At 39.4% G+C, this 26,686-nt stretch overlaps 1 protein-coding gene across 1 annotated transcript in view; it reads left to right on the top strand.

Annotated features, from left to right (window-relative positions):
- Positions 1–26,686, top strand: part of ROBO2 (roundabout guidance receptor 2) — a 450,032-nt gene that overhangs the window by 7,676 nt on the left and 415,670 nt on the right. The window lies entirely within an intron of this gene.

Genomic DNA, 26,686 nt, shown 5'->3' with positions numbered 1-26,686 from the left:
GGGACTGTTCCTGCCAGGGTATCAGAGGTACTTTTTAACTGCTGTGAAAATATCAAGAGTTAAAAAGCAGTTATGAAGTATTTTACTGCTGCATGACCCTAACCTAATCATAGGTTCTCAAGCAGGTGTTCTGTGCAGTTTTTGAAGTCCGTGTGTCCTGCAGCCTAGGTGATTTCACAGAATATATCTGGTGGTAAGAGACCTCAAAGATCATCCAGTCCAACCTTTAACCCAGCACTGAAGGGTCAACACTGAACCATGTCCCTAAGTGCCATGTCCACATGCCACTTGAGCCACTGCCCTGGGCAGACTGTTCCTATGTTTAACCCTTTCAGTGAAGAAGTGTTTCCTAATATCTAACCTAAACCTCCCACAGTGCAGCTTGTAACCACTTCCTCTAGTCCTGTTGCTTGTCATTAAGAAGAGGCTGACTCTCTCCTCCTTCCAACCTCCCTCCAGGTAGTAGTAGAGAGAAATTCTAACAGAAGCAGTGGTCAATTTTAACAGCTTGCTGTATCCTAAAGGATGGGTATATGTATAGAACTAGAGGATAGACAATCATTTTTTTTTCTATCATTATGATGAAAATGGCATAGCAATGCTGTTGAACTAGGATCTAGTTGAGTACAGTGCTTTTTCTTTTCCTGGTTTTCCTTTCTCTAATCAATTTGATCTCTCTGGCATTGTCAATCTGTAGTGGAGGCTGCACAAAAAGGATCTGTGGGTGTATCATCCCTATCACTTTTCAGAGGTGAAATCTTGTGCTAAATGTGTTGTGTCACTTTCACGATCTTGAGATGCTTATTGTTCTTCATATCCAGTAGGACTGCTGTGCTCTGACAGTTTTCTGAAGAGAGGAATGACATTGGGAAAACTGGAAGAGGCAGAGTAGTAGTTGGATTCCAGGGTCATGGTGTGGACTACCACATTTAGAAGCAGAGAATGAGTGGAGAGAGAGACTTGCAGAAGAGCTGCACTGAAGAGCATGTGGCTAGTTTGGGCAGCATAGGGAGTGAGAATGGAAGCAAAATATTACTGCTATATGTATCATGACACTGCTCACACCTAATACCTTCAGGACTGTTTTAAACATAGTATGCTTAGGCTTTTATGATTGCAGTGTCATTTGTACATCACATATCAAGGAAGCTAATAAAATTCTCTGTTAAATTGTTTGGGTGTGGATTTGTTTGGAGTGGCTGCAAGGAAAAAACCCTGTAATTTGATGCAGTGAACTGTGGTCTTTGCTGGCTCTATGTTGATGCACTGCAGAAGTGCTATGATAGATTGGGGGTTCTGTGTGTATATTTTTATGATATGTAAGAGAAATTCAGTGTGCTAACTAAAATGGTTTATGTCAAAGCAACAGCTATTAAACAAAGGACTTTCAGTGGATACAAATAACTAATAGAAATTGTGCAGGCTGCATTTTATCTTTGATCTATTGCATCTGTTACAAAATTGGATTTTGAAATGATGCTTTGCCTTTAAGCTAGTCAGTGTGTGTCTATTTAGATGTATGTGTCTGAATTATGAACTTCTGTGGGTTTATTTTTCTTCTGAGTGAATTTGAGTCATCATCTTAAACTGTGTAATGTGATGTTTACCTGATGAGATCAGGCAGTTTTGTTTTGGAAGATCAAGTTCTATGTGGTAAAATCCCAGCATCTGGATTGGAGGGGGATTCCATAATAAAAGTAACTCTTAGTACTGTTGCCTTTAAACTGCTACAAAGTTTCCTGTTGTGCACGTATATATTTTATTTAGAAACAAACCCAACTCTTTATTTACGTGGAGATAGAATTACATGTATAAACAGTTAGAATGAAACAAACTAACTTTAGAAACTGGGTGGAATAGAATTTACCTCCTTGAAGGCAAAACTGTAAACAGTAGTAGGAACTGTTAGAACACTGAATTAAAACAAAATTAAATGTGTGACAAGTAGAGAAACACATTCAATTAAATATGAATGAGTATAAACCCAAACTATTTATTGTTTACAGAATCTTTTTTTGACAGCTGGTCACTTTAGGATGAAATGCAGAACATATGTCTGGCTTTGTATGACCCGAAATTTCTCTGGTCTTCTTTTCAGCAGACAACATGCCTTTTTTTCCTAAGTGATTTTTGGTTGCTAGGAGAGGTGCAGTAGTCTGTCTTACTCATATCCAGCAGTAAAACCGAGGAGTGTATTGAGGTAAAGAGAGGGGCAAAGCACAGTTATAGGCCATGAATCACAAGTTGTCTCCAATATACCCACTCTGTTCCCACTATTTCTTTGAAAACTTTTGTTTTTTCCTAATAGTATTTCTTTTCAGCTGATCCCTCAAAGCCATTCAGAGTGGGGAAAAAATAAAAGTGCTGTTAAGAGTCCACTCATAGGAACAAAAAAAAAGGGGGGGGATACTGAGACTTATTCATGGGGCCTTGGTGGCAGCAGTGCACAACTCCATGAATAGCTTCAGTCAGCTGCTGTTAGAACTGGATGATTGATACCTTCTGTGTTGTTTTTTTCAATCAGGACTAGGAAGTGCACAGAAAGTCTTCATAGTGATGCCAGTTGTAATGCAAGACATTGAAGTTGTTTATAAATGATCTTCATACCTCAGCATATGCTGCGCTCTTGACGCATGTCTGCAGAGTTCCAGGGCTAATGTTGCATACATTGGTTAAAAGTAGAAAAAATTGTTAATAATTGTGGTGGGTTGAAATTTCTGCCCCCCCTCCAATGTTAACTTTGCCAGACCAGCTCAGTTGGAAGCAAATGAAAGCTGTAGTTACAGTCAGAACTACAATCTACAATGGAATGCAAGGAATATGGACAAAATATACAGTATTTACAATATGTACAGATATTTACAATTAACAAACAGCACAAGCTACTAGCTTCTCCTTTTCTGCACACCTCCACCCCCATCCAAAAGAGAAAGCAAGGAGCAAAATTGCTGTTGGACTTAACCAAAACAATGCAGCCAAGGTCAAGCAGAAGAAATTTAATATCTCTCCAGAGTGATGCAGTGAGAAGAGATGAGAAGAAGGAATTGTTTTGGTACAAACAGTCTTAGGGTAGATACCACTCCACTGGAGTTGTTTAGAATTATCTTGTTTTATTTACATTTTACTACTTTTCTGCTCAAGATCTGTGAAAAAATTTTAAAGGCATAGGCTAAAACTACCACAATAATCATGCTACTCTTGCTCTAGTTTCTGAAATCATATAGACACTCTCTAAATCATGATTTTTGATTTAACTGTGCACTGTGGCAAGACTCATTTGACCATCACCTCTTGCAGTGTTCTCAAAGTCTATTTAACCAAATGTCATTGGCTGCTTATAAACCTTTGCAGTTAAAAATAGTTTTATGTGGTTAGATAGTACAACAGATATAAGTGATTAGACAGTATTGTCTATGTTAATAAATCATCCAAATAATGAGATTTGTGGTAGATTGCACTTGAAATCAATTTCAGGATGAATATACAAACAATAGATTCTTTCCTTAAATATCTTATGGAATCTTGCCTTATGAGCAGTCTTGAAGCAATATCTTTCAAGAAAGATTGCTGAAGTAGTCATGTGTGAGTCCTGTGAAGGAGGTAATAGAATATGTGACTACAGAGAACTGTGATTTGTGCCTGTGGGCAGACCAGGCCTCGTATCATTCCTTAACAGGAATCAGTGATGAATGGCTAAGGGTCTCATTACCAATTTAGAATATTTGGTTGACTCAATTTAGCAACATGCATGTAATAGAGAAATTCAGCGATGATGTAATTGGAAAAATAGTGCAGCAACTTGTACTGATTTGTTACTCCCATTTGAATCAAATAGGATTCACCCATAATTCTGAGGCTACTGAATGACCTGGCAGTACTGGATTCAGTCCTAGTGTAATTTAATGGAATTTGTGACTGTTCAGGTTGTGGCTGAATTTGCCCCCAGGGAAAGATAAAGGTAGAAGAGTTTCATGTTAAATTACAGGGAACTCTCTCTATCTCACAGTCTGCTGTTGGGTATAAGAGTGGTGTGTGGTTCTTCTGTGTGTGGTGGTTTTTTCCGTTGATCCACATAGACATTAAGAATAAGTTAAATGCCATCTGCAGTACATCTGAGTTTTCAGTTACTGGAGTGAAAGCTGTGAGTGCAGAGACCTAGGATTTTTCCTCAGAAATTGATGAAAATATTTCCTCAGTCATTCTTCTGTTAGCCCAAAAGTGCTGCTGTCCTTCCTGTTGAGTAACACATGGGAAAGCAGGCATATTCTTGTCCCTGCACAGAGTAAGCAAAATGAGGTTAGCTGTTAGCATGAAGGACATGCTCAGTACCACTCAGTAACTCGATGGTGGAATGGAGAATGAGATCTGGTCTCTAAGAACACAGCTGATATCTAAGATGTGTGCTACTGTTAATGGTGAAGGGCAGCTAAGCTGAACTGCTACTCCATCTCTTTACCTGCCCCTGAAAGCAAGATGAGTTTTGAGGTCCAGAAGGATGATAATGGTAGAGTAACAGACCATGAGTCTGTCTTCTAGTAACAGTTTTCTTTCCTGTTACTTGACAGGCCCACCATACTGCATTATGAGAGAGAAAAGAGGTAGAGAGTGATTCAGCACTGCTGGATTTGGGACAGGGGCTAGGGGGAAGGACAGAGTGGTGCAGTGAAACTTGGAGCATTGCCTGTTCTCAGATGTGTGTTTCTGGGAGTCTAAACATGCTATGGAAGGAGCTGGAAAAGAAGTGATAGCACTAGACTTGGGTCTATCTGAAGTTGGAGGAATCCCATTGCTACATGGTAAAATTGAGCTGTCTTTCCTGTTGTGCATTTCCTTCTTCATTCAACTTAATATGTCAAATGAAACATCATTGCTTTGGAGAACTCATCTGTCCCTCAGAGTTTGATTAATTTGTAGAATGAGTATCTTTTCAGTAAGGAGCAGCTATAGCTACAATATTGATGTGGAGAAGGAACAAAGGCAAGTTTGTGGACACTTTTCCTGTCATACAATGTAGAAGAACCATAGAATGCATCAAGTTGGAAGGAACCTGTGAAGGAAGGGTTGGGTGGAGGTGATCTTGGTTATAGATCAGTTGTGGTATTTTTGGCATCTTTTAAGACCGTCTCAGCACATACATTAGGGACTCAGATCATCGAATTACAGGCCAAACTTCATGAAAGGCTACATCATCACATTAATTCTATGGTATTCCTGTTAATGTAGTGTGCAGGTATTTTTGTCCTGTGGGAAAACACCCAAGAAAGTTTAATGAGAATGGGGCAGTGTCTCCTGGGCTTCTCTTCTAATTGGAGTGGAGTAATTTCTGACCACATGATGTGTTTTGGTATCATGCTCAGGTAAGCATACAGAGGGAAAGGGTGAGGCATGAAGGTGCAGAGTTGGAGCCATGGCTTAGCATGATTGTTTGGTATTACTTACACTGTGAACCTTTTGCTGCTGCAGAAACTGCAGATGGGGGATATTTTAGCAACAACTAGCATAAAGCACAATGTTTTTCTTGGATGTCCAGGATACCCTTATGCCAATTCAAGATTGGAAGTGTTGGGAGAAAGAATTCTAGGGTCATTTTTAGAGGAAATTGGATTCCTGAAAGTTTAAAAGACACATTCATGCAGTCATAGTTGTGTCTATGCCATTGTGGTGTATTTTTTTTCCCCTCAGTCTCTTAGGAAATTAATTTCCTACTACTTCTGACTTTTGTTTAACACTGTGAACAGAGAGCATTCTCACATCTAATGAATGTGATATATTAAGCCAGGGAGAGCCAATGTAGAGAAGGTTAGTTTTAATATGGAGTCATCTGGAGGTATGATGCCTAATGAATTGCTAATACCACATCATGCAGTGTTATGAGTGCTAGTGATCTCCTCTTTAAATACCATTCTTTTCCAGCCTCATTCACCTAGAAGCCTCACAGGGTTGTAATTCTTGTGTCTGCTTTAAAAAGAAGGGAGTTTATAAATTGGACTAGTCAGGATAGAACATTTTGAACAAGGTTCTTGGCAAGTGAGACTCCTATAGAGAAATTGAGACAGAAGAGAACAGTGCTATGCAGGGGCAAAAATACTCAGCCTTATACACTGTGAGGAAATAGATTCTTTAATATTCTATGTTGACTGTTCAGAAAGTTTTTCAGATTATAGTTTACTTGCATATATTCAAGTTTTGGGTTTTTTAATATATCTTGGTAGGAATTGGTTGCATATGCATGTGATATAAATAAAACCTAACTGGATATTGCAAGCCAAAGAAATAAATCTGCCAATGACTGTATGTTGCATATTCTTGGTGTGACTGTGTTGGAGAGCTATAAATAGATATTGCTTATTGCTTTTGCATTTAGTTTTGCTTTAAATGGCAAATTAAAACATTTTCTAACAGACCTCAAAGTTATTTGGAGGATATTTGCTTAAGTTATTTTGAGGAAAAGTATGAATATCTGTGTTAAAATATTTGTTAATAGTATCTGAGTGTTGGGACAAGTAGATAGATTTTCAGTACTTAAGTTTTTCTGCCATGTCTTCAAGAAAGAAATTATCAGGAGGGTTTATAAGTGCTTGTACTGTGAACAGCTTTTTATTTGGGGGGTGGGAAGCTAGATCCAAGGGGAGTGTGGGGGGGGAGAAAAGAATACATATCAGAGTGGCAGTTTCAGGAAGTAATGATTGGCCTAAAACAGTGTAAAGAAGTAAGAGAAACAGGAGAAAAATGAGTGCTCATCTGACAGATGTATTGTTACCTTCTTTTGTTCCTTTCTCAATAAATCATCAGCAAACACACTGATATAGCTTCAGTAGCATATATTTTCAAAGTATGTCTCCCTGGTTTGGTTTTTTCTTTTCTAGTAATGGAAGAGCTTTGGCTTTGTAAGGCTGTTTGGAGGCCTCGCTCACTGCCAGCAAATACAACAAAAACAGTGTAGGAAAGCAGTTTACTAAAGTGCTTGAGTCCTCACAAAATATATACCTAATGTAAATTTCACTAGTTCTTGTTCCCCTTCATCCTCAGTATGAATACATGTGCTTGGCAGGATGATAGCGATGATGATAGATTTGGCTAACTGTCTGGCAGCATGCCTGTCTCTTTTGATAAACCAAGTATTTGGAACTTTTAGAGAAATATTGTTTAAACACAATACTCCTGCCATCTGGCACTTATTGCTCACTTCAGTGAGATGCTTGGAGGTAAGAAAAGTGTGTTTTAAGAAGTTCAGTATGACAGAATTCAGTATATTGAGATATATTCTTTCATTATATAAATAGCTAATAAAAGTAGTAAGGGAAGGAGGTGGAACGGTAGCTGATTTCCTGTGCCATAGAGTTTTAACATTTGGCTGCATTTGCAAAGAGATTCATGGTGTACCTTACAGTCTATATTTGTATTTAATCTTTCAAGTAGTCTGAGCAGTTGGACTAGCCTTGCAGTAGAAAGTGCAGAAGTCCAGCTGATAGTAGGAAGGATTAATGAAATAAAATCATTCTGCTGTTTCATCTCAGCTGAGGTATAGCCAAGCATATGTTAGTTATAACTCTGTAAGTTATATGTTTGCTTTCAAGCATTAAAAGATAATTATTTCCAACCCAAAATTTATAGCTTGCTATGCAATTTTGTACTTGCACATCTAAATGAGAACACAGACATAGCTGCAGAATATGGAATGGAGTTTATGTAGAATAAATCTTAATTGCAATTCTGAGAGCTGTTACATAGGCAAGGCAAAGAATTCTTTGGGCCACAGACTTAACAATACAAACCCCAAACTTCTCTGCATATGTATTTATTTATGTTGAGACTACAGGCATGCAACTCTTGACATTTTGCAGCAAAACTAGACTTCTGTTTCTAGGCACAAGAGTGGAACATGGAGCCTTGCTGGATGCTAACATACAGTAATGTACCAAACCAAAGTGCTAAAAAAGTATCTGTCTCTTAAAACCAGCATTCAAAATACCAAATAAAAGAAGATAAATCTCTGCTCTGCTTGCACTCATTCATTGAAAGGCCTGTATTAGAACAGGTTAAGGTGTTGTGTATTAGAATGAGTCAATTGGGAAACGGTCTATTGTCGGCTTGCAGATATTCTCCACTGCATGGGCAGGACATGCTGCTCCAAGGTAAGGAACTGGCAAGGCTGATGAGGAAAGCATGTGAGGCTAGTTGGGAACAGCTGGGACTTTAGTAAATGACCTCTGCTGGTGCCTGTGCCCCTCCTCCCCCAAAACCCTGCAGAAACACATGTGGGAAACTTCAGTGTGCATGGAGGTGGGATTTGGCACCTCTCCCTGCATGTGTCAGCCACACGTGGGGACAGGGGCTGGACCACTGTACTATGAAAGGGGAGACTTCTCCCCAGGAGCTCAGGCATCTGTGATACAGAGGGACACGTTGCCTCCTCACCCATGAAGAATCACTCCTACCAGCTCTCTGACCAGCACAGCTATGTGGGGGAAAGCAGTAGCCTCTGGTGGACTCTCGCTTCTATGATTGCATTCAGATCAGTCTACAACTACCTGAAGGGAGGTTGTAGCCAGGAGGGGGTTGGTCTCATTTCCCAGGCAGCCAGCACCAGAACAAGAGGACACAGTCTTAAGCTGCTCCAGGGGACATTTAGGCTGGATGTTAGGAAGAAGTTCTTCACAGAAAGAGAGATTGGCCATTGGAATGGGCTGCCCGGGGAAGTGGTTAAGTCACTGTCCCATGAGCTGGTCAAGAGGGGATTGGACATGGCACTTGGTGCCATGGTTTAGTGGTCATGAGATCTTGGGTGACAGGTTGGACTTGATGATCCTTGAGGTCTTTTCCAACCTTATTGATTCTGTGATTCAATTTGCTGGGAATCAATAAAGGGACATGCTGTACACTTTGTGTATATGTGTGAGTGCCTTTGTTCACGGTTCTGGAGGGGGCAGACCCACCTCAGAATCTAACTAGAAGGAGGCCTCAGAGGTTAAGGGTGTAGATAACTATTATATGACATTAATATATATTCCCCATGAACTTCTGTGCCCCTGGTTATGATCAAAATATTGGTAAGTCTGCTTAAGTTGGTCTGTTGTGGCCAATACATTGATGACATACCTTATGATTTAATAGACTCTAGACATACCTTGTTGCATGAATTTGCTTTGTGCAAAAACTGATAGACTGAATTACAGCAGCTCTCGTATCATGAGACGATGTCATGCGGAAAGGCAATTGTACACTTCTGTGTTAAAGTGAGTTTATGAGGCTGTGTGATAAAGACAGGCAAGACACTTGCTCCTTTTGTGTTCTTCATTTGTAGCTTTTGGTCAAAACCATGAGGAATATTGTGGACTCTAACAGAACTTTGATGTTCTTGTGTAGTGTTTGCCTGAAGTCTGAATAGAATAGAATAAACCAGGTTGGAAGAGACCTTTGAGATCATCACGTCCAACCTATCATCCAAAACCACCTAATCAACTAAACCATGCAACCAAGCACCCTATCAAGTCTCCTTTTAAACACCTCCAATGATGGTGACTCCACCACCTCCCCTGGGCAGCACATTCCAATGGCAAATCACTCTTGTGTAGAATTTCTTCCTAATATCCAGCCTAAACCTCCCCTGGCAAAGCTTGAGATGTTGATGTTTTTGAGACAGCTAAAATGCTGGTTTCAATAAATTTTTGGGGTGTGTGTGTTTGTTTTTTAACCTTTACATTCCAGTGAACTCTCATCTGTTGGAGTATCCATTTGAGAAAACATTTAAATTCTTCCACTGATGTTGCTTACTGGTGTTATTTGTAAGCTTGCTGGAAGGGCACCAAAGCTGGTGAGGGCTTTGGAGCACAGCCCTATGAGGAGAGGCTGAGGGAGCTGGGGTTGTTTAGCCTGGAGAAGAGGAGGCTCAGGGGAGACCTTATTGCTTTCTACAACTACCTGAAGGGAGGTTGTAGCCAGGAGGGGGTTGGTCTCTTCTCCTAGGCAGCCAGCACCAGAACAAGAAGCAAGTCTCAAGCTGAACCTGGGGAGGTTTAGGCTGGATGTTACGAAGAACTTTTTCATAGAAAGGGTGATTGGCCATTGGAATGTGCTGCCCAGGGAGGTGGTGGAGTCACCATCGCTGGAGATGGTTTAAGAGGAGACTGGATGGGGTGCTTGTTGCCATAGTTTAGTTGTTTAGGTGGGTTGGATGGTAGGTTGGACTCAATGATCTCAAAGGCCTTCTCCAACCTGGTTTATTCTAGTAACAGGTGTCTGGGTGAACAGTAATGGAGAGTACGGGAGGGGAAATGAAAACCCTCTTTGCTCCAATGGTCCTACTCTACAGAAAAGCACGTTGTGAAGTATCATGCTAGGTAGTTGCTATGATTTCTAGTGACAGTGGAAGGATAGAATTTTGTGGTAAACTTTCTCAGATGTGCAGTTTTATTAAAATGCATCTCATGTAGTCTTTGCTGTATCACGTGAAGAATTTATTGGCAGGAATGGGAGATGTGAGCTGTTCTAAGCCTTAAGTAGCTAAAAGGGATTAACTTTACACAGAGGATTTACTAATGAAGACATCACACTTAGACATACAGAAGGAAAGTGAACTGGTGATCAGCAAATCATTCTGTCTAGTTGTCTTAAACACTTTTTTTATGCTGCTCATAAATGTAGTATACAATTAGAACGCTACAACAAGCTATTCTCATTTTGTCTTTATGCTTTTATAGTAGTTTCACACTTACTGGCAGTCAGAGTAAGTTACTCTCTGTGGACAGACAGACATGACAGACTGCTGTGCTGGCAAGCCACGTGGTATTTGTTCTTCTGATACTTAATTTTTCTGTGCTGAGGGGTAGATCTTGCTGTTTCAGTCAGTAAATAATTGCTTTTCAAGGGATGATGCAGGTAATTCCAATCTTCTCTGGGATTTGATTAAAAAATGCCTGGGTTTTTTAAATTGAAGGTCTCTTGAATGCTAACTTGTGTAATTGTTAAGTTAGTAAGGGCAGGAGGAGGTGCATGTGACTGTGTAACCTCCAAGATTTGTGATCCTATCAGAACACATTAACTTTGCAGGCAGGGATCAAGCGGGTATCAAAAACTTAAGAAACATGCCTGGTGCTTCTGATTTCTTCCTTCCCTTCCTTTCTTATCATATGAGCTGCGGTTCTGTGGTGAGGCAGGCCACCTTGATTTGTATTTCAAACACATCTTTGCTGAAAAGGCTTGAGGCAGGTTTTAAGGTATTTTAGACTTGCAAACTGGAGCAGTTGTTGAAATGTGTTTTAATAAATGTTTATACACACACACATTCACATATGTAATTGTACCTATTAAGTGAGCTGTTGCAAAATAGGTGTTCTAATTCAGTCATGTAAAAATGTCACAAAGAATACTGGTTTGATTTGATCCAGTATGAAAGTGAGCAGTCATTAAAGAAGTGCTTCCAAATAAGGAATGTCAAAGCTGTTGCTCTAACAAACACAGTATGATCTTTAAAACCTTAAGGTGCTGAAAACTATTAATACCATATGTCATTAAAAAAGAATTTCATTCTAGCTGTATAAATATCTATAGCTAGAATGTATACTGTTACTTTGGTCTGATATGTGCTACACATTTCCTTTATAGATGATTGCTGTATGATATTTCTCTGCTGTAAATTCAAATGAAAGTTACCAGCCATTACTATATGTGATTGATTTAGTTTTAAATCATGAAGGTGTGTCTGGGTCACACCAAGCTGTTCCCTGTCTTTTGTCTTGTGGTAGAGAAATGATGCATTTTTGAAAAGGAAATAGTGGGCCAGGAATTTTGAGAGTGATTCCCAGCTTCTACGTGTTTGTGACTTACTGTTTTCCTGAGGTGCTATCTTTGCAGTTAGCTTCTTTTGTGAACTTAGCCAGCTACTTGTTTGTTTGTTTTAACCAACATGTATTTGATCTTTGCTTTTTGAAGTCTTTCTGAGTACAAGTAACAAAATGGTTCCAGCAAACCATTTCCTGTAGTGTTAGCTGATACCTAGCTGTAGATCAGTTCTCTTGCCCAGTGTTGTTAAAGAATACTGACAGAACTGAAGGAATCTTTATAGATACAGGGTGTGTTTTTTGCTACAGTCAAATGAAAGAGTGTTAAATAGGCTTGGTAGCTGTTGAGCAGGGCACCAAATTTGCTTTAAACTGCAGGCACTTCTGAAATGCTTAGCACCAGCTGTAGTGCTTTTGCCTGCAAGTTAGCAATATAATCATTTGAGGTGGTTGCATTTGATATTGATGTTAACCTTTAGGATAGCTGATAAACGGACTTTCTTCTGGCAGGCATCATTAATAGGAGGCTCTGAGCTGTCCTGAATAATTTTCCTCACAATTAGCAGCATTGATCTTGTAGGTGCAGCAGCAGCTGAAATTCCTTGAGGCAATCAGCGAATGAAACTGGCTGAAACTGTCACTGAACTGCAAGCCAATTGTTCCTGTTTGACCATTACAACACTCACCTTTTCCCAGTCCTTGTTTGTTGATTCTTGAAAGCAGTTTCTTCCTCATACTTGGATACATTTGTCACTTATGCATCCAAGTCAAGAAGTGAAAGCCTGGATTCACCAAGCTGTTCTCTGTAGAATTAGGTCTTCCTGGTGTCATTGTAGATGTGAAGATAACGTGTAAAATACTTTTCTACAGAAACACAGTGTGTTAATATCTCAGCTATAATGACAGCTGGGCATTTTCTGTTGGGGCATCATGTGAGAGGATAGAGATTGAAATAATTTTTAGCTGAAAGACTACTTTTATCCAATTATAAAAACAACATTAGTTAGTAGTAATGGAGTGGGCTCCAGGAGAAGCTGTACATACCTAATAAGGTCTCATCTCAGATGCACAGAAGCATTTAAGGAAATGGGTCAAGTTTGACAAATCACCCTGTGTTTTTGTAGTGAGGATATCTTGCCTGTTAAGCAGGCTTCAATGAAAAGCTTGATAATAATGTTGGGGGAACAGACTGGGAGCTGTACAGCTACTGAGAAGTGCAGAAATCTACACCTGCTGTGGGGAGAAAGACAGAGAGATACCTTGTGTTAAATACAGATCTTGTTATGACTATCGGTGTGAGCCTTGCTTCATGAACTTCATTATCTAGTCTAAGAGTTGGTGACAGTTGATTTTAGCAAATATCTAATCTTGAGTTTTAATGAAAAACAGCATCTTATTTAATGCATTTGAACTAGTTTGCCAGCTTTCTGTTGGTTATAGTATTCTGCCAAATGATTCACTGTGCTATTAAGGGATTCATCACATGAGCAATGCTTTTCCTAACATTGAATGGAATATGGTAGGACAATATGTAGAATAGAATAACATTAACTAGGTTGGAAAAGACCTTCAAGATCAAGTCCAACCTATCACCCAACACCATCTTATCAACTAAATGGAATCTAAAGAAGCAAGTTCTGCTTGTTTATTACAGAAATTACAACCCAGTTCAAACCAAACTGGAGCTCCCAGATTTGAACAGCAATATACTTAAAACCTGCTACACTGAGGACAGTGCTGTGGTGATGTCAGTGAAACATTTTGCACACATTCCTGCATTGAGTAAGTTATAGGAGAAGGGCTAAAACAGGCAAAAAGTATACAGATGTGAAAAAAGTATTTATCTGTACTCTTGATAACTGCAGTTACTGAGTGCCTGGGAGAAGTTGTGCTGGGACTAAGGAGGAGTATTGAAAGAAGCCCTAATTAGACAAGCAGTCTTTCAGTGCATAACATCATTTGATCTTTATTTGTCTTTAAGGGGTCATCTCTGATGACAGCAGGTTCTATTTATTTATCTTTTTTTAAATCAACTTCTTTAGTGTCAAGGATGCTTGAAGTTTAATTAGGTGACTATTTTTGAGAGAGAGCATGCATGCAGTAAAGCAGCATTTAACTTTTCAAAAGTTGATAGGAGCACAATGTGTAGTCCTACAAGTCAATGGAAATTCTGGAGCTTCTACAAATACTTCATTATTGCTAGCTTTGTTGATCTTTCTAGTATTTCCTACACTCATTTTGCAACATACAGCAAGGGCCTTGTCTGAAGCCCTCTCTGGCAAAGTGTGGAAAGTATTTTGGATTTCTCACTTCTTACCAAGCTGCAATACAAAGTAAAGTGATGTTTGGTTTCTTTGTACTATTGAAATCAGTTGTAAGACTTAAGAAGTGATTCAAACACAAGGAAAGAGCAAGTCTTTACAGAGTAACTGTGTCAATAAATAAGATAATTGGTGCTGCTGACAGTGTCTCAGTTATTCTGTGATGAAAGTTGTTGTGTTACCCTGTATACTGTGGAGGATAGGAATAGGATGAGGCTCTGGCCAGCCTGATGTAGTGTGAGGTGTCCCTGCCCATGGCAGGGGGGCTGGAACTAGATGATCCTTGTGGTCCCTTCCAACCCTGACTGATACTATTATATAATGCACAGACCTAATGGAAAGCTAAGTTCATTTAAAACATCATGGATCTTAATTTCTGCTATCAGCCTACATGTCTTTGCCTAAATATTATCAATATTCTTCTAGACTTACTATGTAGTAATATATTTAAGCAAACTGTTTTTCTTTTGGCATTTTGGGAAACAGAAAGTCTTGTTAATCCAGTGAGGAAACATTTGTTTATGTGCACACATAAATATAATACATAATGTTGTGTGCACTTTTCAAATTTCCAAAGGCATGCATTGGTTAATAATAATAAAACCTAGTACTCTGGAAATCTCCATGTCATGCATGCAAAATTAGTTTGACATTATGAAACAGTTAAATTTTGTGAGCAGAGTAACATCAGAAACAATCCCTGGTAAAGTGCATTTATTTCTTAGTGACTTTAGAAACCAGGAGTTTCCAGGCATTCCAGGAGGACAGAGGGCAAAGCTCAAACAGACCAGATGAAGAACTTGCAGGTAAACCTTACCTATGAATATGCAGGGGCATAGCAGGAGGAGAGTGCTATTTGCCACCCATTCTTGTAAGCCATCTGTGCATGCAGGGTATAGGTCAGAAAGACACCTCAGTAAGCTAACAATAGTGCTTGTTACATGGGGCTTTTGTCAGCACATCTCCAAATGTTTCACGATGGAGTGGTGCCAATATCTGCATTTTCAAAAAAGAAAGAGAGGTAAAGGGTGAGTGAAATATCTGCTCTGTAGCATAATGATGACAGTCTGGAGTTGAACTCGTATGTTGTGTGTGTAGGAGCACACATGATTGTACATAGGTGCTGGAGTGGCATATGTATCCTGACAGAATGAATTCGGCTTGGGAAGAACTCAGTCAGCATAGAATCCGGATAAATATATTGTCATCCACAGCAAGAACAAAGGGGTGGCAGAAATAGAGACTACTGTTTTTATAGCTCCCACTGCATAGCTATTCTTCCATATGATACCCTGTCTCAAAGTGACAAAATTTCTCGTTACTTTTGATCCATAGGAGAACAAATCTGAGGGTGATGCATATGGTGCTGTATAACAAACGTAAAATTTTGGTGCTAATCTATTTCACACTTTTTGAGGAACTGTCCATCTTACTTGAATAAAAATGAAACTAATGGAAACAGTATCTAATGCCAGATTGAGTTTGAAAACACCTCCTGGGAGAATTTGAAACCAAAAGAATATATAGAATTGAATTGACCAGGTTGGAAAAGACCTTTGAGATTGAGTCCAACTGTCATTCAACACGATCTTATCAACTAAACCATGGCACCAAGCACCCCATCCAGTCTCTTCCTAAACACCTCCAGGGATGGTGACTCCACCACCTCCCTGGGCAGCACATTCCAATGGCCAACAGCTCTGTCTGGGAAGAACTTCTTCCTAACATCCAGCCTAAATCTACCCTGGTGCATCTCAAGACTGTATCCTCCTGTTCTGGTGCTGGTTGCCTGGGAGAAGAGATCAATCCCCACATGGCTACAACCTCCCTTCAGGTAGTTGTAGACAGCAATAAGCCTGTCTACAGGCCTCCTCTTCTCCAGGCTAAGCAACCCCACCTCCTTCAGCCTCTCCTCACAGGGCTTGTGCTCCAAAGCCCTCCCCAGCTTTGTTGCCCTTCTCTGGACACGTTCCAACAACTCAACATCTTTCCTAAACTGAAGGGCTCAGAACTGGACACAGGACTCAAGGTGTGACCTAACCAGTGCTGAATACAGGGGCAGAATGACCTCCCTGCTCCTGCTGGCCACACTAATCCTGATCCAGACCAGGAAGCCATTTGCCTTTGTGGCTGCCTGGGCCCACTGCTGGCTCATGTTCAGTCTACTATCAACCAGTAATGTAATGTTCAAGGAAGGTATACTTTCTAAAACAGCAAACAGAAAAAAATCCAACTTATGTTTCCCAGTAACTGCCTTTTTGTGCTTTGATTGATTTATTTTTTTTTCTTGTTGTGTGTTAGTTAACATATTTTAGGGCATAATTTACCTGTTCTATTTTAATGTAGCCTTTTATGCTGTGATATCACTTTTTTTAGGTAGCTGCAACAGGAAGAGTAATATTAATACTAATATTAGATATGTGAATTCAGTCTGCATGAAAATGTTTTTGTTAAAATAATCTTTGAGAAGTTTACAGTAAAATAGGCAAGGAAATGATGATTTAGGCTTTCAGAAGTGAGTGAAGTTGCACTGTTACTAATACAAAAGGATCTCAAAGTTTGCAATAGAGCTAAGAAAATGGGTTGCAGTCCACAAAAGTTCAATAATCAATCATATGCATCAAGGAATAAGATGATTGCCAGAGACTGGGCTGAAAGGCATTTTTATACTTACTTTTAGTAGAATGTGTGCTGCATAAGCTTAGCAGATGCATGCTAGCCGCTGCAAGACAGGGGATACTCGAGAGATCAGCGGTGTGGCTTAGGTGAGCTTTGTATTTTTAGGAACTAGCAGGCTATTACTTCAGCTTTACAAGATAGCAAAGCGAAGCTGAAACTTCAGCTGAACACAAACTATGTGCCAGTTTTCTGCAGGTGGGGTGAATTTAGCTTTCTGAAGTGCAGTTCTAGGTCTCTTCATTTAAAAATGTTTGAGCAAAATAGAGCTCAAAGATAATGACTGGCAATTAGTGAGAAGTTGGAAGAAGTTTTCCAAGCAATTGAAAAGGAGTATATCAGAGGAGTTTGAAAAAATGAAAAAAAAAGGAATTAATGGACTAGTACTGTTGTGAATTTCATATGGTTTTCTTATCTTTTACATATTTCTTGATCTTTTATGGCAAAATTAAGATGTGGGTTAAAATGGAAAGTATGTGTCTTACAAAAGACGTGGTGCAGTGTTGCAACTAATTGAACTCAATCTTGAAACTTAGAACTGGAGGTAACATAGGAAGGCATGGAAATACATAGTTAAATCTTCATAATGAAGAGTTGTAATGATTACAAGTCTTCCAGAAGTCTAGTAGAATATGGCTCAAGTGGATATAGGGCAATGCCATTATATACATGACATTTTATTCTTCTATTCTGTGTGGAATGTTCTTTCTGCTAAGATAGTGGAAAATACCTGCCATTGAAGGAATTTAAAGTGGACTGAACAAATCTAGAGATCCCTCTGTAGCTGACAGGTGAAAATGCTTAATAGATTATGAAAGAAAACATGCTGATTTGTCATCATTCTCAATTCGTTATGTGAAGACAAATCTGTTGGATCTTAAAACATTATTTTAGTAATTAGATAGTTAGAACTATTTTGTGTTGCTCTGTAATGATTGTTAGGCTGAATAGACTCTGAGGAAGATGCCGATCATGAAAAGGGCTGCTAACAGAAAGAGAAAGCGGAGAAAGGATTTTCCAAGTGTTGGCTAGGTTTGTTATTATTTTGAGAGAGAAAAACAAGGGGATTTGGCTTATTTTGGTTGGGTTTTTCCTTTCCTCTTTCTGCCTCCCCCAAGTAAGGTTGAATGATTTTTCTGGCAGTGAAGACCATCTGTAGCTACACAAATAAAATATGGAAGGCTCAATCAAAGTGTGTGCTTATACTTTAGCCTGAATCAGCTGCGCCTACATCCAAGGGAACTTCATCCACATGCAGCTTTGTACAACTGCATCAGGTTTGTTTTCCACTCTCACGTGGTGGGGCAAGTTTCACAGGGCTGAAATTTTGAAATGAACGGGCTCAAAGTGGCTGAAATTTTGAACGAACTGGCTCAAAGGGGCTCAAAGTGGCTGAAAATCTGGGTGAGCGGGCTCAGAGTGGCCAAAAATCTGGGTGAGCGGGCTCAGAGTGGCTGAAAATCTGGGTGAGCGGCTCCAAACTGGGCCCAAACTGGCTCAAACAACTGGCTCACTGATGTGCCACTCACTGTGGGGAAAACCCAGCATTTTTATATCTGCTATTTACAAGTCAAATCTAGCACTTGATGATGTATGAAGGAAGAAGTTTAGAGTAGCATACAGAAAGGGAAGAGTCCGTGGAGAGACTTCGCTAATTTGTATTACAAAATTGTAAGTGATGCTGAGCCAACTGCATGAATACATCAGTATATTACTGGCAAACAGTATTTTGTACTTTTAGTTTATAATAGGGACTGTAACATCTATGTACTGTAGTTGTTTAGATTTTGACACTATGTTTCTTTGTGCCCGGTAACTGGAGTGATGATTTTTGTACACTTTTAACCATTGATTTGTGGAGCATATGAAATTAACATACATGTGGCAGTTCAAGAGAGAGAATAATGCACAGCTGCACAGTGTCACTAATACTGTAACTGTGAGGTGAAAATACTAGGTGATGCCTTTTCAACAGAGACCATTTTTTTTCCCCCAATAGAATTGAAATCTAATTAAAATTTCTTTCCCACGTGAATTAAAGAAAAAAAAATCAGAACACACATTCAGGCAAGGGAACTGCATGATTATTCTGAACTAAAAGTAAAAAAGTCTTTCATTATTCATTGGTTAATGACAGTTTGAAGCAAGCTGCAATGTTTCGATAAATGAGAGCTGTAAAATGCTGGTGTGAAGCAGCCCTATTCCTCTCGAGCTAGGACACAAGACTCAGTCAAGCTCCTCAATGAAAATGCTAATTCTGCATGATTAATCCTTTCTCCTTTTCTGTCAACATGAATACTAAGTAACTTCCTTTCTGGGGTCATTGGTAACTTTTAACTGTTTTAACTTTGGGCTTTCTTACCCCTAAACACACACCCTGACTGTAGCACTTAGTGACTCTTGTTTGCTTCTGCCCTGATGAAACTGTTCACAGAATCATGGAATGTTAGGGGCTGGAAGGGACCTCAAAAGATTATCTAGTCCAACCCCCCTGCCAGAGCAGGATCATCTACCAGATCACACAGGGTGTGTTCTTACCATTCTGGAGAAAGGAGTGAAATGGCAGAACAAGCACTCAGTGACAGTCATGTACCAGAAACTTTTTTTTTGGTCTAGTGGGTTACAACTGTCAAAGAGGCTAGACAATTACCAATGGGCTGTATGAGCCTGGTGTTAAGCAAGCATTGCCTGCTCTCCTATGTATGTCTGTGAAAATGGCTGTGCATACTTCCTCATGTTTGTGAGGACTTGACTTTAGAGGCCTGATCCTCTGTTGTACTGCCCAATGTGATGCAGGGCAGGGGAGTGTTCTCTCTTCATTCCCTTTCAGATTTATGTATATGCCAATATAGGCTTAAGGGTATAAGATCTAGTATGTTAGATGTCATGTGCACAGGCATCTTAGTCACTTTGATTTAAAAGTTGAATTTTGCTTTTGTAGTGTTCATGTTATTTTATGCAGATTTGTAACTGAAAGACTTGATATTTGAGTGACAGGTGTTTGCCTTTTCATCTGAAACAAGTCTCATAAAGCACTTGGAATATGTCCTGTCTTGAAAGCCTTCAATCTCTTCTTACCTTATGTATGGAAAAGAGACAAGACCTGGTTTCACAACTCAATCTGTGGTGTGGTTCTTCATCGTGTGCTGAGTAAATTTGTAGCATAAGGATATTATTAAATCAATACAGGCATAGCTATTATAAAAACCGGTTTAAAAGATGTTTGTGCCCTGTGGATGCATTCCAGATAACCTGACCCTCTTTCCTTTATTCTGTCCCTTAGTGACCTCTGCCACCTGCATACACTTTGCATTAACATCAAGTGTTTCTTTGGTGTAGAGGAGTGAGCAGATGTGGCATTGATGCTTCATAGGTTCTTTGACTCCAGTTAACAGTTAGATTGCCTCCCTTCTTTTTGTGAAGATCTGTGATATTTCCAGGTTGAGCTGGGTTAGCTAGTGTGTAGCAATGTCTCTTCTGGAGAGTGGAAGTCTCTTAGGGTATGGCATAAGTCACCACTGGCTGTTTGCCCTTTTTTTTTTTTTTTTTAAATATTAATTATTAAATACAAACTCTATAGAAGTATGATAGCTTTCAGTCAGTGGAAATAAGGATGCCTTTTCAGATTTCAAATAGATCATACTCTCTTGAATTCTGAAACTAAGTGGCAGTTTGCGTTATCTGAAAACAAAGAATGAAACTTCTGTTTGTATGTTACTGACTGTAGATTCAGTGCCCCTTAGAAAGTCCATTTAATTAGGTGTGTGACCTAAGGCTGTCAGGTTGCTTCTGTAGTCACTAGAGAGGCTCATACTAATGGTTGATTTTATTTATACCGACTTTAAAAGCTGGTAGGATGGTATGAATCTGTGGAGCTGAGTTCTTTCTGTTTGCTGTCGAGCCTGTATGTGTATGCTAGACAGCTGAACTGAGATCTGTTTAGAATAGCATAAACCAGGTGGGAAGAGACCTTCAAGATCATCGTGTCCATCCCATCAACCAATCCAACCCACCTAAACAACTAAACCATGGCACCAAGCACCCCATCAAGTCTCTTCCTGAACACCTCCAATGATGGTGACTCCACCACCTCCCCAGGCAGCCCATTCCAATGGGCAATCACTCTCTCTGTATAGAACTTCTTCCTAACATCCAGGCTAAATCTCCCCTGGCACAGCCTGAGACTGTGTCCTCTTGTTCTGGTACTGGCTGCCTGGGAGAAGAGACCAACATCCTTATTTCAGAGGAAAGAGTTATTGACAGGACTACTCAGAAGAAAAAACAAATAAATTTAAGAATATACTTCTACCAAATCTTGAGTCACATAACAATTAAACTCATTCTTGTGCTCACTTACTTGCTGATAATGCAAGTCTTGTGGGTAAATATGCAGTCTTGTGCTTTCTAAGTGGGTAAAAGAAAAAACCCAACTATTATTTTGTTTAGCCAAGAGTGTACAGATGCCTTTTACTGTGAAATTGAACTTTGCTTTGTGAAATCTGGATGAAAGTTTTCCTATTACACAGATACAGCAATGGTATTTAGTATAGATCTATCTGAGAAGAAAGTGATTTAAGAGTTGTTAGAGTGTGAAAAATTACTGTTTCCATTATTTTTCTAAGCATTCTCATAATACTGTGTTCTCTGCCCTCTCATAGGTTTCTATTTACTACTGTATTGCTTAAAATATGTCTTCCAAGTAGATTCTGTTCCTCTTCATCTGTTTGTAAGAACAAGTAGTTTGATAGCATGGTATGGAGTGTTATGTCTAGAATTGCTGTGAAGTGGGAGAGAGGGCTGCTGGTCAAGTAAGAGGAGGTTGTGTATCTCTGCTTAAGAGATGACTTTCCATTTTGCTTCAGTACAAAGTGAACTTATAGATAGAAGTTTATTTTAGCCTCTGCTTAGGCTGTTTACACTCTGTCAGACTATAGCTTTGCTTATGGGGAGAAGTCTGTTGTGCTTTTTTAGTTATTCATGCATTACCTGGGCAGATCAGAGTGCCTTGCTTTATGATGTGTGTGACAGTGCGGTCAGAAGGAAGCTCTAGAGCTGTCCCGTTGGTAATTTGAAACAGGCATAGGGAGGCTTTAAAATATTTAGTTAAGTTCACTGAAACTGTTTTGAGGTAAATTTTTGTGACTACTTGGCAGTCTTCTAAAGAAACAACTAGAAGAAACATAAATACTCCATAGATAAGGTCAGAGAAATATTTTAGAACTTGTGGTATGTGTGGCCACCTGTTTTAGAGAGGATTTGCATTTGGCTTTGGACATTGAAATGTTCACTTTTTTTCTTACAACATTTTTGCTATGCAAAGAGGACTCTGCTTAATGTTTTGAGCAAGTAAAGCTGTGTGTGTATTCATGTGTCTGTATCATTTAGATACCATTGTATTTACACACAGACATAAATCTGTAAGCTTCGTGAAGTTTTCTTGGATTGTAATTCCTCTCTGTGTGGAGGATTCTCTTATGGCATTCTTTCCCAAAATGTGATATGCTTTATTGATGAAACTCAGGTTTATTTTAATTTCAAAGCTTAAATACCAGTGCACAGGCACTGCATTGCAGTTTTGTTTCTTGGATGAATAAAATGGTAATGCTCTCATTTAAACTACTGACTTGGAGTAGTGCTCTTGTATTACTTTTCATGAAGAAAAAGTTTTCCCCTACATATTCCTTGCATATTTCCCACTGCTGCTAATCTCTTATTTGAACCCAAATTTGTAAAACTGTTCAATACATTAGATTTAATAAAATATTGCTTTTTCTGTTTCCCTCTGGTGGATTTGTATGGACTGGTTTTATGTTGTGACATAATAGAAATAATCACAAATCACGCTTTTGGTTTTTTTCTGACCAGCATTTGGTAATGATTCTTTGTATACTGCTGAGGAGAAGCAGATGAGACAAGAGAAGCAAGAGGCCAGATATTCTAGTGCAGTGAAACCATGTGTGTAGTAGATGAGAACTAGGACTTTGGAGATGGGGAGAGTTCAGTGTAATTCTACTGTACACAGTATATCTCAACTTTGTATCTGGGAAAAAAAGGGCAAAATTTCTTGGATATCCATGCTGTCCTATAGATGAACCACTAGTTGACAGCTGTAAACAAAGGGCTGCAACAGATAACAATGAAGTGATTTGCAGAAATGATGCATCAACTAGTTTGCCACAGGGATCTTTTTATTTGAGTTGTGTCTTGTTTAACATCTTCGTTAATAATCTGAACGAGTGGGTAAACTGCATGCTAATTAAATTCACAGATGATACTAAGTGGGGAGGTGTTGCAAACATAGGGTGGCCAGATTTTCTAAGTGAAAATCTGGGCCACCTGTCATGGCAGGCTCAGAGAGGAAGGTTTTTAGCAGGGATGAGAGAGGAGGTGTGCACAGAAGGACTTGACAGCTTGTGGGAAGGGAAGAAAGACTGCCCGCTCCACCCCCTCCTTAACCAGGCATACTCTCCCTTTCCTCCTCTAGCATCTTCTGGCTTGAATCCCTTGTATTTATATTGTTTATTATCCTCAGGTCATGAAAAATTTACTAGCTACCTATTAGCTGTAAAGCAAAACCTCTTAATCAGGGATACATATTAAAGATTGAGGGTGGGGAGGAAACAGTAGGCAACTCCCCGCAAATCATACTGGTAAGCTCATCTTAAACAACTACTAAAAGTTTGGATGACACAAGTTTTTTGGCTTGGTTTTTTTTTTTTTGGTGTGTGGGATTATTTATTGTTTAAGATGAAGGTTGGAGGCTGGCCCCTACATGTTAGCTTAATTTACATTCTTCTGGAAAATGTGGAACTACATATTTTATATAGAAGCTGTAACGACAGAAGGGCACAGAGCCTCCCTCTGAATCTGTAGACTTAATAGCTGTCCTTATATAAGTGGCTCTGGGCCAACAGCAATGTAGTTCTTGATGCAAGGCACTGAGTTGGAATTTTCTTTCTTCCTATTTCTCTTGCTTATTGGTGATGAAGAGGCTATCCTTATGACCCCTTCACTGGCCCTGCCTGTGCTTTCCTCATTACTAAGTACCTGTTGTGTTTTCATAGTTCCATTTCACTTAACATTGCTTGGGATATGTAAGTGGCACGTTCAATACTTTCATTTCTGTCCTCCTAGGATTCTGAATAATGGGTTTGAAAAAAATTTTATCTATAACTTCAGTGGTCAGTGATCATGTCAACATTTGAATAATGATACAGACTTTTTGCTGAACCCACCTTTAGCTTTCTGGAGATGGTGTAGCACTGATCAAAGGAAACATCAACATTGCACTCGCGGTAACTAGTTGTAAAGGAGTGCCAACAATATTTCTACCTTTTACATTCAGAACTTTTAACAGTCCATGGCTGAGAAGGTGAGCCTCAATCTTAAACTTCTTTTCCCCTCCTTATTCTACTAATGGTGTATTGTACAGCTTGTGGCACTTGTAGTCACAGGGGCAGTTTTGCAGAAAACTTCGACTCTAGTTCATTAGTAGTCACAAAGTCTGGCTCTACTTGGATATATACTTGTAGATGTGTAAAAGTTAATTTCCTTGAGAGAGAAAGGGTTTCGTGCTTTGGGGTCTGGCAAAACAGTATGCTTTGTAATTTTCTCACTGTTGGCCTTTTTTTTTCCTCAGAATTTTGTTTGGACATCCTCCTGTTCTGTGAAAGTTCAATGGCAGCAATGGCCAAAATAATGCACTCCAATATTGCACATAGATGTTTGTTATGTATTTAGCTGTAATCTGTTTTCATATCTGTTACCTCAAACAATGGATGGTTCAAAGTGTAATGGCCACATGACAAATGATGAGTATGTCATGCTGCCTCCTTGAAGCTTTTTACCCTTGGCTTTTGTTTCCCAGGCATCTTTCCCTGGCAGTGTTATGCAAATTAACCAATTAATGACAGACAAAATGGCCTTCCTGCATCACCATGTTTGTAATAAGAAGGGCAACGCTGTAAGTCACGTACCTATTCAGTGTGCTCTGTAGGCCACTGCGAGGGCATGATTAGCCTGACTGTGGAAGACAATTGCAGAGGCATCTGCTCGGTTAATTTTGAGAGAAAATTTACCAGATGGAGGCTGAAGATTTAAGTGATTAGAAGGTAGTAGATTGGAATACAAATTGGATTAAAAGAAATTAGATTGATATAAATCGAATTGAGTCACAACAGTTTGTGTTGTTTGTACCAAGGGGCAATGGATTATGGGAGAAGCAGATGCTCCAATGAGATAGGAATTAATGTGGCTTTGACGGTCCATCTGGGAAGGCCTGAATATCGAGTGCATCCCTAATCTCTCTCTCCATTTATCAATGCCATAATGTTAATTAGTACTTCATTCATTAAGTTACTTAAAGAGGAAAAAATCTCACCCCTAGCCCCTCTCTGCTTGAGGATTTGTTACTGTGCCAAGAAGTGGAAATCTCTCCTTAGCTGAGCTAGTTACAGTTGACTCTTAGGCTGGACCTGTCATTTTTCTCAAACTTTCTGCTGCCTTTGGTGTAAATGAAATCTGTTGGGTTTGGTTTGTAATAGACTTCTCATAAACCAAGCAGCATAGTTTTTGAAGTTCTGTCTGGATTCCTGTAGTACACCAGTCCCTAGCTATGAGTAATAAACCCCCTTCTGCCAGTTTAGTAAGATACTCTAGATTCTGTTCTATGTAGTTGTATAGCATTTTAGTTGATGACCAAGATACAGCTACGGCATTATTAGTGAGTAGCAGCAGACCTTTGAGAGAGAACCAAGAAATGTAATGTGTGTGTGCATATGTAAGATTGCTGTTAAAAAAAGTTGTGGGGAAGAAAAATACTGTGCCTGACACCTGATGTGGGGCTTGTCCTGGCATCTGCAGAACTGGGTGATGACAGGACTGTTGACTTCTAAGTGTATTTCTCTTACCTTATTTGTATTCTAGAAGATACATGTATGATTGTTTGTTTTTAAACTCTGAGAAGTGACATGAAATCATAACTTGAGTTTTTTTGGGTAGGGAAAAAATAGCAAAACAAACAACAGAAAGCCCAAGCCACTCCAAGAAAGCCAAAACCAACCAACAAAATATACATGCCCAAAAATAAACCAACAAACAAATACCCTCCCCCAAGAAACCCACTATAAAATAGTTAACAGGTGTACAAAGATTGTGAAGGCACTGAGGTAATTTTTTTCTAGACAGTCTTCTGGAAGTGAAAACAAGGTAATAAATTAAAGTATGCTTAGCAGAAGTGCAAAAGAGAGGACCTCTCTCTTTCCTCTCCCAAGTACACACATATATATGATGCCTTAAGATTATATTAAGATAATCACATAGAGTGCAAACAGTGGCAAGTGTTTGTCTTAGAATACATAGAATAAAGCAGGCTGGAAGAGGCCTTCAAGGTCATTGTGTCCAACCCATCAACCAATCCAACCCACCTAAACAACTAAACTGTGGCACCAAGCACCCCATCAAGTCTCCTCCCAAGCACCTCCAATGATGGTGATTCCACCACCTCCTCGGGCAGCCCATTCCAATGGGCAATCACTCTCTCTGTGTAGAACTTCTTCCTAACATGCAACCTAAACCTCCCCTGTCACAGCCTGAGACTGTGTCCTCTTGTTCTGGTACTTCATGCAGGCATCATTGAAGTATCAAACTTAAACTTTTATTTGTATTTTGCCATAAATATTTGATATTTCTAAGATGGCAGGGATGATTTGATTCCATTTCACAATGGAAGATAACTGCAGCTGCAACCCTTTAGTTACTAATCACAAGAGTATTGCATATAGTATCGTGTTGCTGCTCCACTGATAGAACCTAACATGTTAAAAGTACCTACAAGAAGTCTGCTTGCTGATGGGAAGTAGTGAATGAACTCTTTTTTTGGCTTGGTTTGTAGACAGTGTTTTCTTTGCC

Source organism: Melanerpes formicivorus, unplaced genomic scaffold (assembly GCF_026170545.1).
Source record: "Melanerpes formicivorus ecotype bairdi unplaced genomic scaffold, bMelFor1.0.p_v2 SCAF_11, whole genome shotgun sequence".
Classification (NCBI taxonomy): Eukaryota; Metazoa; Chordata; class Aves; order Piciformes; family Picidae; genus Melanerpes; species Melanerpes formicivorus.
This window is presented reverse-complemented; position numbering and strand designations above follow the sequence as displayed.